This window comes from Canis lupus, chromosome 6 (assembly GCF_048164855.1).
Source record: "Canis lupus baileyi chromosome 6, mCanLup2.hap1, whole genome shotgun sequence".
Lineage (NCBI taxonomy): Eukaryota > Metazoa > Chordata > Mammalia > Carnivora > Canidae > Canis > Canis lupus.
The window spans coordinates 65,718,885-65,727,933 of NC_132843.1; positions in this window are offsets into that span (position 1 = coordinate 65,718,885).

The following is a 9,049-nucleotide window of genomic DNA, read 5'->3' on the forward strand; positions in this document are numbered from 1 at the left end:
GTGTTTGGAGTCTCAGGATGAAGGCATATCCCAGCCCTAGAGTTTTGGAGGATGGTACAAACCCTAGCCCTCTCCTCATGTGCTCCAGAGCTTGGTTTTGACTTATGATTCTATAACATCGTCTTAAGCACCCTTTTTAGTTTTATAGCAGCCTGAAATGGTTAATGTGTTATCAAGGGCTCTCACCATCCCTACTGGTCTTGATTTCATCCTTACCCACCACCCCCGAGGTGTTGCACCTCTTGGCCCTGCGGCGACCCTGATTGAAGCCTTCCGAGGCTGGCTGGGTCAGAGCCAGCTAGCCCAGATATGCCCTGGACATTGCTCTCCTTTCTCTAGCCCAATGAACTGCTTATTGAGTCCCCCCCCCAAAGCTCCTTGTTCTTGATCCCTCTACCTGGAAGCTGGTTCTCCCACCTTCCCTGCTTTATTCTTAGTTCAATTCCATACCAAGCTAGGTGGAAACTCTCCTCCACAATGTTGTGTGTAACCCTCTGGCAAAAAGCACTCTCATCCAACACTTTAACCTAATGTGCCAGGTATTGTGGGCAATAGCAATTACTATCTTTAAAAGGTAATGTCCTCTATCAGTTTGGAGGTCGGTGGGTCCTGTCAGAGCAAACTTAGAGATGACTATTTTCTTTGAGCAAGTGTGTATTTTGCTCTAGTTTTAGGCAATCCTAGATAATTGTGGGTTTTGGGTGGTTTTTTGTTTGTTTTCTAGGAAGATTGGCTGGACATTTTCAGAATAGGATGATATTGGTTTACTGGGTATGGTCCCAGTTAGTACTGGTTGTTTCAGCGTGATTTTAAGAGTGGCTTCTGTCACTCAGCATCATCTTGGTTTTGCTGACAAATTGTGGGGTGTTCTTTGCATTGAACCTCTACTTCCCTCTTCCCAGCTGAAATTGGCTTCCCCTCACTGGAGCACCCCTTGCAGTTCAAGAATGGGGGTTGGGGATGGTATGTTATCTGCAGCACAAGCACCAGATCAAGGCAATGGCCTGAGCACAGTTCCCAGCAAAGATGACATGAAAAGGAATTCTAAATTAATATGATCAGAACTTCAGTGGAAACAAGGTTATTTCCTTCTCTACCCTCTCACCTAGAATTAGCTGTGACCTATAGAGGTCACAGTGCAATCCCTTTGTATTCCTAAGGTGTTTTTTGTTTTTTTTTTTTAATAGCTCATTTAACAGACACTGGGTTACCGATAAGTTATCAGTGATTAAGCAGAATGGCAGCCAAGCCCTCAGCCTTAAAGAGACAGAGGCCTGTGTTCACAAAAGGAGTTATCCGTTTTAAAATTGAATTTCCTTAATTTCATTCTGCCAGTACTGGGTGGAAGCTAAAGAATTGCACAGGTTAAAAGAGGAATGTCAGAAAACTAAAGGATTCCATGGAGTTCCTTGGATGGTCACGTTGGGACCATTTAACAAGCCGGATCTGTGCTCCTGGGTGGTGTTGCACACGAGTAGAGAAGTTCCTGAACACACCCGTGGCACCAAGATTTCAAATATCTCACCAAAGGCTTCACTTAGATAATTCCAGCTACTGCTTGGCCCTTATACCAACAAAGGTCAAGTCTAGAAAGTAACTTGCTATCCTAAAGAAAGCCCCCACCCCTCAATAGGACTTTTTGATTATAAACTTAAGGGATCCCTGGGTGGCTCAGTGGTTGAGCATCTGCCTTCGGCTTAGGGCATGATCCTGGGGTCCAGGATTGAGTCCCACATCAGGATCCTTGGAGGAGCAGGATCCTGCTTCTCTCTCTCTGTCTCTCATGAATAAATAAAATCTTAAAAATAAATAAAAATGATTATAAATTCAGGAAGGCAAGGGTCCTGGTTTTCTCAGGACTAGATCCCGGTCCTGTCATGGTGCCTGAGTACTTGCTTAATGATTATTTTTAAGTATCAGTTTTGTGAGTTCTAAGCCATTTGGCGCTATTGGTGACATCCAACCCATGAAGTCTGGGTGGTTTGGCTGTGTTCTAACCCAGGTCATGGCACTAAATTTAAGTTCAGTTTTACTGAGCTTAATGACTGCTGGCTTGGCTAATTCTGGCTGGAGTCAGGCTGCCAAGAGCCTTGTGTTGCTTTGTGAGTTATAACTAATATAAAGTGGCAATTCATTATGTAATTCCAAGGCTTCAGGTAAATTGCAACTGTAAACAAATGTGAGCTGACTAGAGCCCTGCCATTTTATAGCCTTTAGCTCAAGCACCAACCACTCATTTAAAAATATGTCATACTTGATTTTACGATATGCAGATATATGCACTTCACATAGTCCTAAGATAGGCATACACCATATTTGGGCATGCATATATGTACACATTAGATACACAATGCATGCATACACGTACACATTAGACGTACATGCATGTATGTACACATTAGACACACAATGCAGGGATCCTACATGAACCTTCCCCAAGTTACAGCATCTTATGAAGGAGACAGGAACTTATGAATATCTCTTCTAGAAGCAGCGTGTATTCAATAGAATTCATTGGACTGATAAGCTGTGCCTAGGAGCCAGAAGGCAGGACATAGAAGCTGTTAAGTCTTCAAGCATGGTTCTGCTGCCAACTCTTTCTCTGGGTAGGAGGTTTTCAGTCACTGTCAACGTAGAAGTATTTGTCTACAGTTCACTGCCCAAAGCTCTCTGGCGTCCTAGTCCCACTTTACCGAGGAGTGTTGGTGTGGTTCCTAATGTCATTTCATGAGTTGTTTTCTGGGGGTGTTGGACCTCAGCGAATTGTCGTTTTTCTCATGGGTTTCAGACTGAGTTACTTGCATTGTCTTGAGATTGCAGCTTATCTCGGTTTGTTCAACTCCTCCACCATAGGGCCTCATCAGCAGACCTGTGACTTGACTCCAGTGGGCATGCGCTCACTAAACTCTGCCTGGAAGCCTTTCTACATTTGCCTTTCAGTGAAAGTTCAGAATAACTTCCTTGTAACTATTATACTGCTCTTATATTGACATTAAATGGAAGATGCATCCAAGATACTTCCAAAATTTAATAAAATGGGGACCAAATAGGCACTATTTGGGGTATTTTGGTGCAAGCACATGAATGAGAGGGTCAAATGAATGGAAATTCTTCTCTTTCTCTTCTAATGACCTCTTCTTACAGCTAAAAGAATGTCATTCATATCACCAAGCAATATGGAACATCTGATCCTATCACTATGTATATTAGCTTATCCCCAAATGATTTTGCAAGCTGTTTTTTTTTTAATTTTATTTATTTGCTTGAGAGAGAGAAAGAACACAAGCAGGCAGAGGGAGAGGAGAGAGCACAGGAAGGCAGAGGGAGAGGAAAAAGCATGCAGGACCCTGGGATCATGATATGAGCTGAAGGCAGACACTTAATGGACTGAGCCACCCAAGCACCCTTGTAAGCTGTTTTGATAACTCAAATAATGTTATATATAAAGAAATATAGTATTATATTGGTAGAGGGGAGACAGGAGGATTGTTTTTTGTTTTTCATTTGGAAGAAGTACACATCTGTCTCTGGGAAGGAATCTGTGATTTATTAGGAACTACATTTAGAGAGACAGTACAGTAGGAACATCCACTTCTCCAGGTCTTCCTTTAGAAAAGATCATAAAACAAACATTGGAATTCTCCCCACACAACCCACCACCAGTTAGGATCCAGAGGTGGCAGCATACGTCTTTATATAAATATATTATGACCTAGCCCACTTAAGGTAGTTAGCCAAGCAAGACTTCAGTAAATGTCTGTTGAATTAGGTTGTTAGAGAAAAATCACTACCCATATAATATCACTGGCTAGAGGAAATGGATACAAGCAAGCCTGGAGTGGGGTGAGGGGCAGTTTATTTACAAGTATCAGTCTTAGGTGTTAATGGCTGTGTATGAGCTGCCTCACTCCTGCAGTTAATCCCAAATTACCCAGTTCAGAAATATCTTCTCTCTAATCCAAAATGCAGAGCCTTTTGGGGTGATCATCCCAGTTGCTATATCCTGGAAGCAGCTGAGTCTTCCAAATTCTTTTCTTCCCCCAGGAAGGGATGAAACTCCTTCCAGATTTAGAATTCTGTGCTATGAACTATCATTTCTAAAACTGAAATAAAAACAATTCAGTCTCAGATTTGCTTTCTTGGGGGGATAAGAGTGCTCTTCCAATTTATGATCACTTATTTGCCACCAGCGTTCTCAGCTGAACTCAGTCAGGTATGTTAGAGAAGTCTGAAAGAAATGACAAGCCAGGGCAGCCCAGGTGGCTCAGTGGTTTAGCACACCTTTGGCCCAGGGTATGATCCTGGAGACCCGGGATCGAGTCCTGTGTCAGGCTCCCTGCATGGAGCCTGCTTCTCCCTCTGCCTGTGTCTCTGCCTCTCCTCTCTCTCTCTCTGTGAGTGTCTCTCATGAATAAAAAGAAAAAAAAATGACAAACCATATCTTAATACAGTATTTTTTGGGGGGGAAATTATGAGGGGACATTTTGGTAAGAGTAGTTATTATAGGAATATTTTACCATAGGTGATTTAAAACTCATTTCTTCCAGGTTAGAAAGAATCATTTCTCTGAAGACTCCAGCTTCATGGATAGGCATCCTGATGCTGGGTAGATATCTACCTTTGGTAGCTCAGCCCAGTGCTCTCCAGCTCTGATGGATATATATCATTTGAAAGCATCCTAAATGTGTTATCTGTGGTTGCATAACAAATTACCCCAAAATGTAGTTCCTTGAAACAGCAAATATCTATGATTTCATACAGTTTCCTAGGGCCAGAAATCTGGGAGTGACTTAGCTGGGTGGATCTGCCTCAGAGTTTCTTTGGAGGTTGCAATTAAACTGTCAGGACTGCAACCCATGAAGATTTGATTAGAACTGCAGATCATGTTTCACATGACCGTTGGCAGGAGGCTACAGTTTCTTGCCATATGGACTTCTCCATAGCTCTGCTCTGCTCAAGACATGTCTTGCCCCAGAGTGAGTGAACTAAGAAAGCAAATCACAAAGAGAAAGAAAGAGAGAGAGAGAGAAAAAAAAGTAAGCATATGGAGGCCACAGTCCTTTTATAACCTAATCTTAGAAGTGATAGCCCGTCACTTTTGCCATACTATATATGCTAGAAGTGAATCACTAAATTCAGTCCACACTTAGAACAAGGAAAAGCTCCACCTCTTGAGGAGATGAGCATCAAAGAATTTGTGAGTAAATTTTAAAATTAACCACAATGGGCTCTTGTTCCCTACCCTCCCTTGTCAGCTTTGGCCCCGAGGCAGTAGTAAAGATTAAATTATTATCCGAGGGAGAAAGTCTTTTATTTAAGGTTTCTGGTTTCTTTCCTCTGACTTTTGTTCTTAATTATACCCTTTTGTTTGTCAGAGAGCAGAATTAAGGATTTCCAGTACATTGTCTACACTTCATTGGAAGTGAGGGATAATGTTGATTACAACCCTCCCTTTCTCCATCCCAAACAGCAGGACGGTCCTCTGAGAGCCACTCAGGGGACCTAGAGCAGGAAGAAAGAGACAATATCTGCAGGAACCAAAAAAAGCCCAAAGCGTGTGTTTTTGCATATAAAGTAATGACTATATTGGACTCCTATTGGCCTTCCAAAACCACTTGCAACCTCTGCATACACATTAGACCCACATCAAGCCAGTGCCTGCATTCTTCTCCATGACACATCATCCCGTCAGAGATGCCCTTGAGAATCTGTGTTTTTTTTTTTGTTTTTTTTTTTCTTCCTTGAGTCTTTGTAACCACATTTCACCTGGATTAAAGTGTTGGGAGAAGACACATACACACAATGCAATTGATTTCCTCCTTACCCTAGGCTAAACTTTCTCTACTCCTGAAAACAAAACAAAACACTTCATGAACCAACCCTTCTTCTAACACTTAAGAAAAGCAAATCTTCAGCAGAAACCCCAAAGACTTCTTTATTTTTGCCACAGCATTCCCAAGAGAGAACCTAAAGGGGCCTGGTTAATATCTCTGCCTGAATAATTAGGATGTGGGAGTGAGGACATCCCCCAGGGGACAAGGTTATCATAAGTCATTTTGGGCAGCTTCAAAATATCGGTATGGCCCTGCCTTTTTGTCTACACAGCTATTGAAAAAGCAAGAAATACTTCTAGGGGCCACTAAACTGATGAGGATTGTGCAAAGTTTTCAGGAGAGATGCCAACTAGAAATTCCAGAGGCAATCACAGAGGGTGGAAAGGATGGAAGACTTTGTCCTAGTCTTCATGTTATTCAATCATCAAATCACTCTTTACCAACACCCCTGCCATCCCCACCCTCCCTTAATTGTTCTTTCTCTGTCTTTTAATGAATTGGGAAACTCCAAGACCCGACTGAGTGCATCTCAGGAGAGACCCAGGTGACCGGTGCACTTGGGGCCTGTGACCCTGGGGCCACTGATCCTCCTTGCAAACAGTTCAAGAAAGTCTGAGAGCACCAGGTGTTTTCACTCTGGGTTTCACCCAGCCTGGCACGGTAGGCGGCAGGGTTATTTTGCTTTCATAAGCCATATTATGTAAGATCTGGAACAGTGACGCTGAGCCAACTTAGAGGTCACAACAGAAGGGGAGGAGAAGAACAAAGAAATGGAAAGAGAATGAGGAAAGAGCAAGAAGGGAGAAAGAGAAGAGAGAGAGGACAAATCAGAGAGAAGGTGGAGACAGAGGGAGACCATTTTTTTACTACCTGTCGTTCATTCTTGGTCTCCAGTGACAGCACACACTTCCCGAAAAGTTCTTCCCCCTCATTTTAGCCGTGCAAGAGGCCTCCTTTGGTTCACAATCTGTGGAGGATCTCGCTGAGTGCCAGCTGCCTGTAAGCCTCACCCCTGGGCCCATCGGTGTCTCTGTTGGAGGCTGCAGCAGCCTGGCATGGGGGAGCACTGAGTGTTCTTGTGGGAAAACACACAGGAATGACGTGGTCTCTGATCACTGAGCCTCCATCACTGTTCCATGCTTGCTTAGCAGATGTGCCGGGGGCTGGCGAATGAGGAAGCCCCAAAGGGGGTTGGAGACCTGAGGCATTTTTCCTTTGCTGTATTTCAGAAGGTGATAGTCCACTTTCTGGAACTTGGATAGACAGGAGGAGCAGATGCCAAAGATAGGGTGGAGGGTTCTGGATTTGCACCCACAAAACACACACAAAACATTACCCACAAAATACCAGAGTCCTCTACCCTGTGTTTGGGACCTGCTCCTGAAAGTCTTTCCAATATCTGGGAAAATACCCAATACCCAATATATGCTTTTGAATGAGTAGATCAGCTCTTATGGATCCTGAGCTACTCTTCTTTCTTCCTCCTCTGTTTTTTTTTTTAAAGATTTTATTTATTTATTCATGAGAAATATTTTGAGAGACGGCAGAGACATAGGCAGAAGGAGAAGCAGGCTCCATATGGGAGCCTGATGCAGGATTCGATCCCAGGACCCTGGGGTCATGACCTGAGCAGAAGGCAGATGCTCAACCATTGAGCCACCCATGCGTCCCAGGGTACATTTCTTATTCGAGAGATACAAGAGTAACAGATCCATTATTCTTTGTTTATCTTTTCTTAATCTTTTTTTTTAAAGATTTTATTTATTTATTCATGAGAGATACAGAAAGAGAAGCAGATACATAGGCAGAGGGAGAAGCAGACTCCTCGCAGAGAGCCCGATGCAGACCCAATCCCCAGACTGGGATCACTCCCTGAGGGGTGCTAAACTGCTGAGCCACCCAGGCATCCTAGTTTTTTATCTTTTTTTGTGACATGGCCATAGTTTTGTTTGAGAACTATGTTCCTGTTGTCTGCTCCTTTGCCTTCATGTTTCACAGGAGGACTTTTAGACACAGATCAGTTGTTTGACTTCTTGACACCTTCGTCTTCACCCTGACAAGGTGCAGTATCCCATTTATATTTTTAATTAGCACCAATGGGAAAGTAACTTGATGCTGGGATGGAGACAAGAGATGACAGAGGAAGATCCTGAAGGGAATATGTCATATCCACTTAGCTCTCTTGTGTGATCTGAAAAGACTGAAGCGTAACAATGACGACTCTGGTGTATTCTTAAACAACTGCACCTAGGGGCTAAAATGACCAGATGAACGAAGAAGGAAAATAAGTAGCATGAATTTTCCACTGTGATTCTCAAAGTTAACTCGATTCTTCACATCTATGTATTAGGAGGCGGTTGTACTAGCAGGTGACCTCTTCCATCTTTAGGATATCCCTAAAAGGCAGGTGGAGAGGAAGTTCAGTGAAGAAAGGAACGTGGAAATTAAGTGTGATGTCCCTGAAGTCCCTCAGGGAAATGCTTCCTAGATGTGGAAGTGGCATTTGCTTTACAGTGAGTGTATTCTTTGACCATATAAATGTTGCTTTTCCAAAGACAAAGGACTTATTTGTATGCTGTTTGTTTTTAATCGACAGAGAGACTAAGCTATAACTAACTTTTCACTTCCGTGCCACCTTTTCCTCAAATTTTGCAACCATATACAACATCTTGTAAAATTCCAAACTAACCAGAGTTCTGTGTTCTGAGCACTATGGTCTTTCAACAACTGTGATAATGAGGAAAGATTGTAAGCTTTTGGAATCAGGGACCTCACCCTAGGGCTAACTACATAATATTCTCCAGAGGAGGGAGAGAGGAGTATATATTTGTAAGAACCATCCCAAAGGATTCTTTTCAATCAACCTCAGGGAATACCTGTTGGCTTCAGAGGGCTGAACAAAGCCATGATTTGGGGCTCCAAGGACATGGGTTCACTCTCCATTTGGCATCAGTTTACTCAAACTCATCAAGATTATCTATCCATTCTTGTAAAGTTGAGCTTATTATAATACCCCAAGCTGCACAAGGGGGATTCTTGCTACAAAACCTAGTCTCCTTCCTCAGGCAGGATGATATTGGACCATATTTTAAACTGATGATCCTACACGAATTCTGTCAAGTTCCCATCTCTGTTTTTCTCAAGCCAGCCGGAGCTTCAAACCTTCAAGCCTTTATCAGAGTCTCTCATGTACATATTGCCCCACATATACCCTA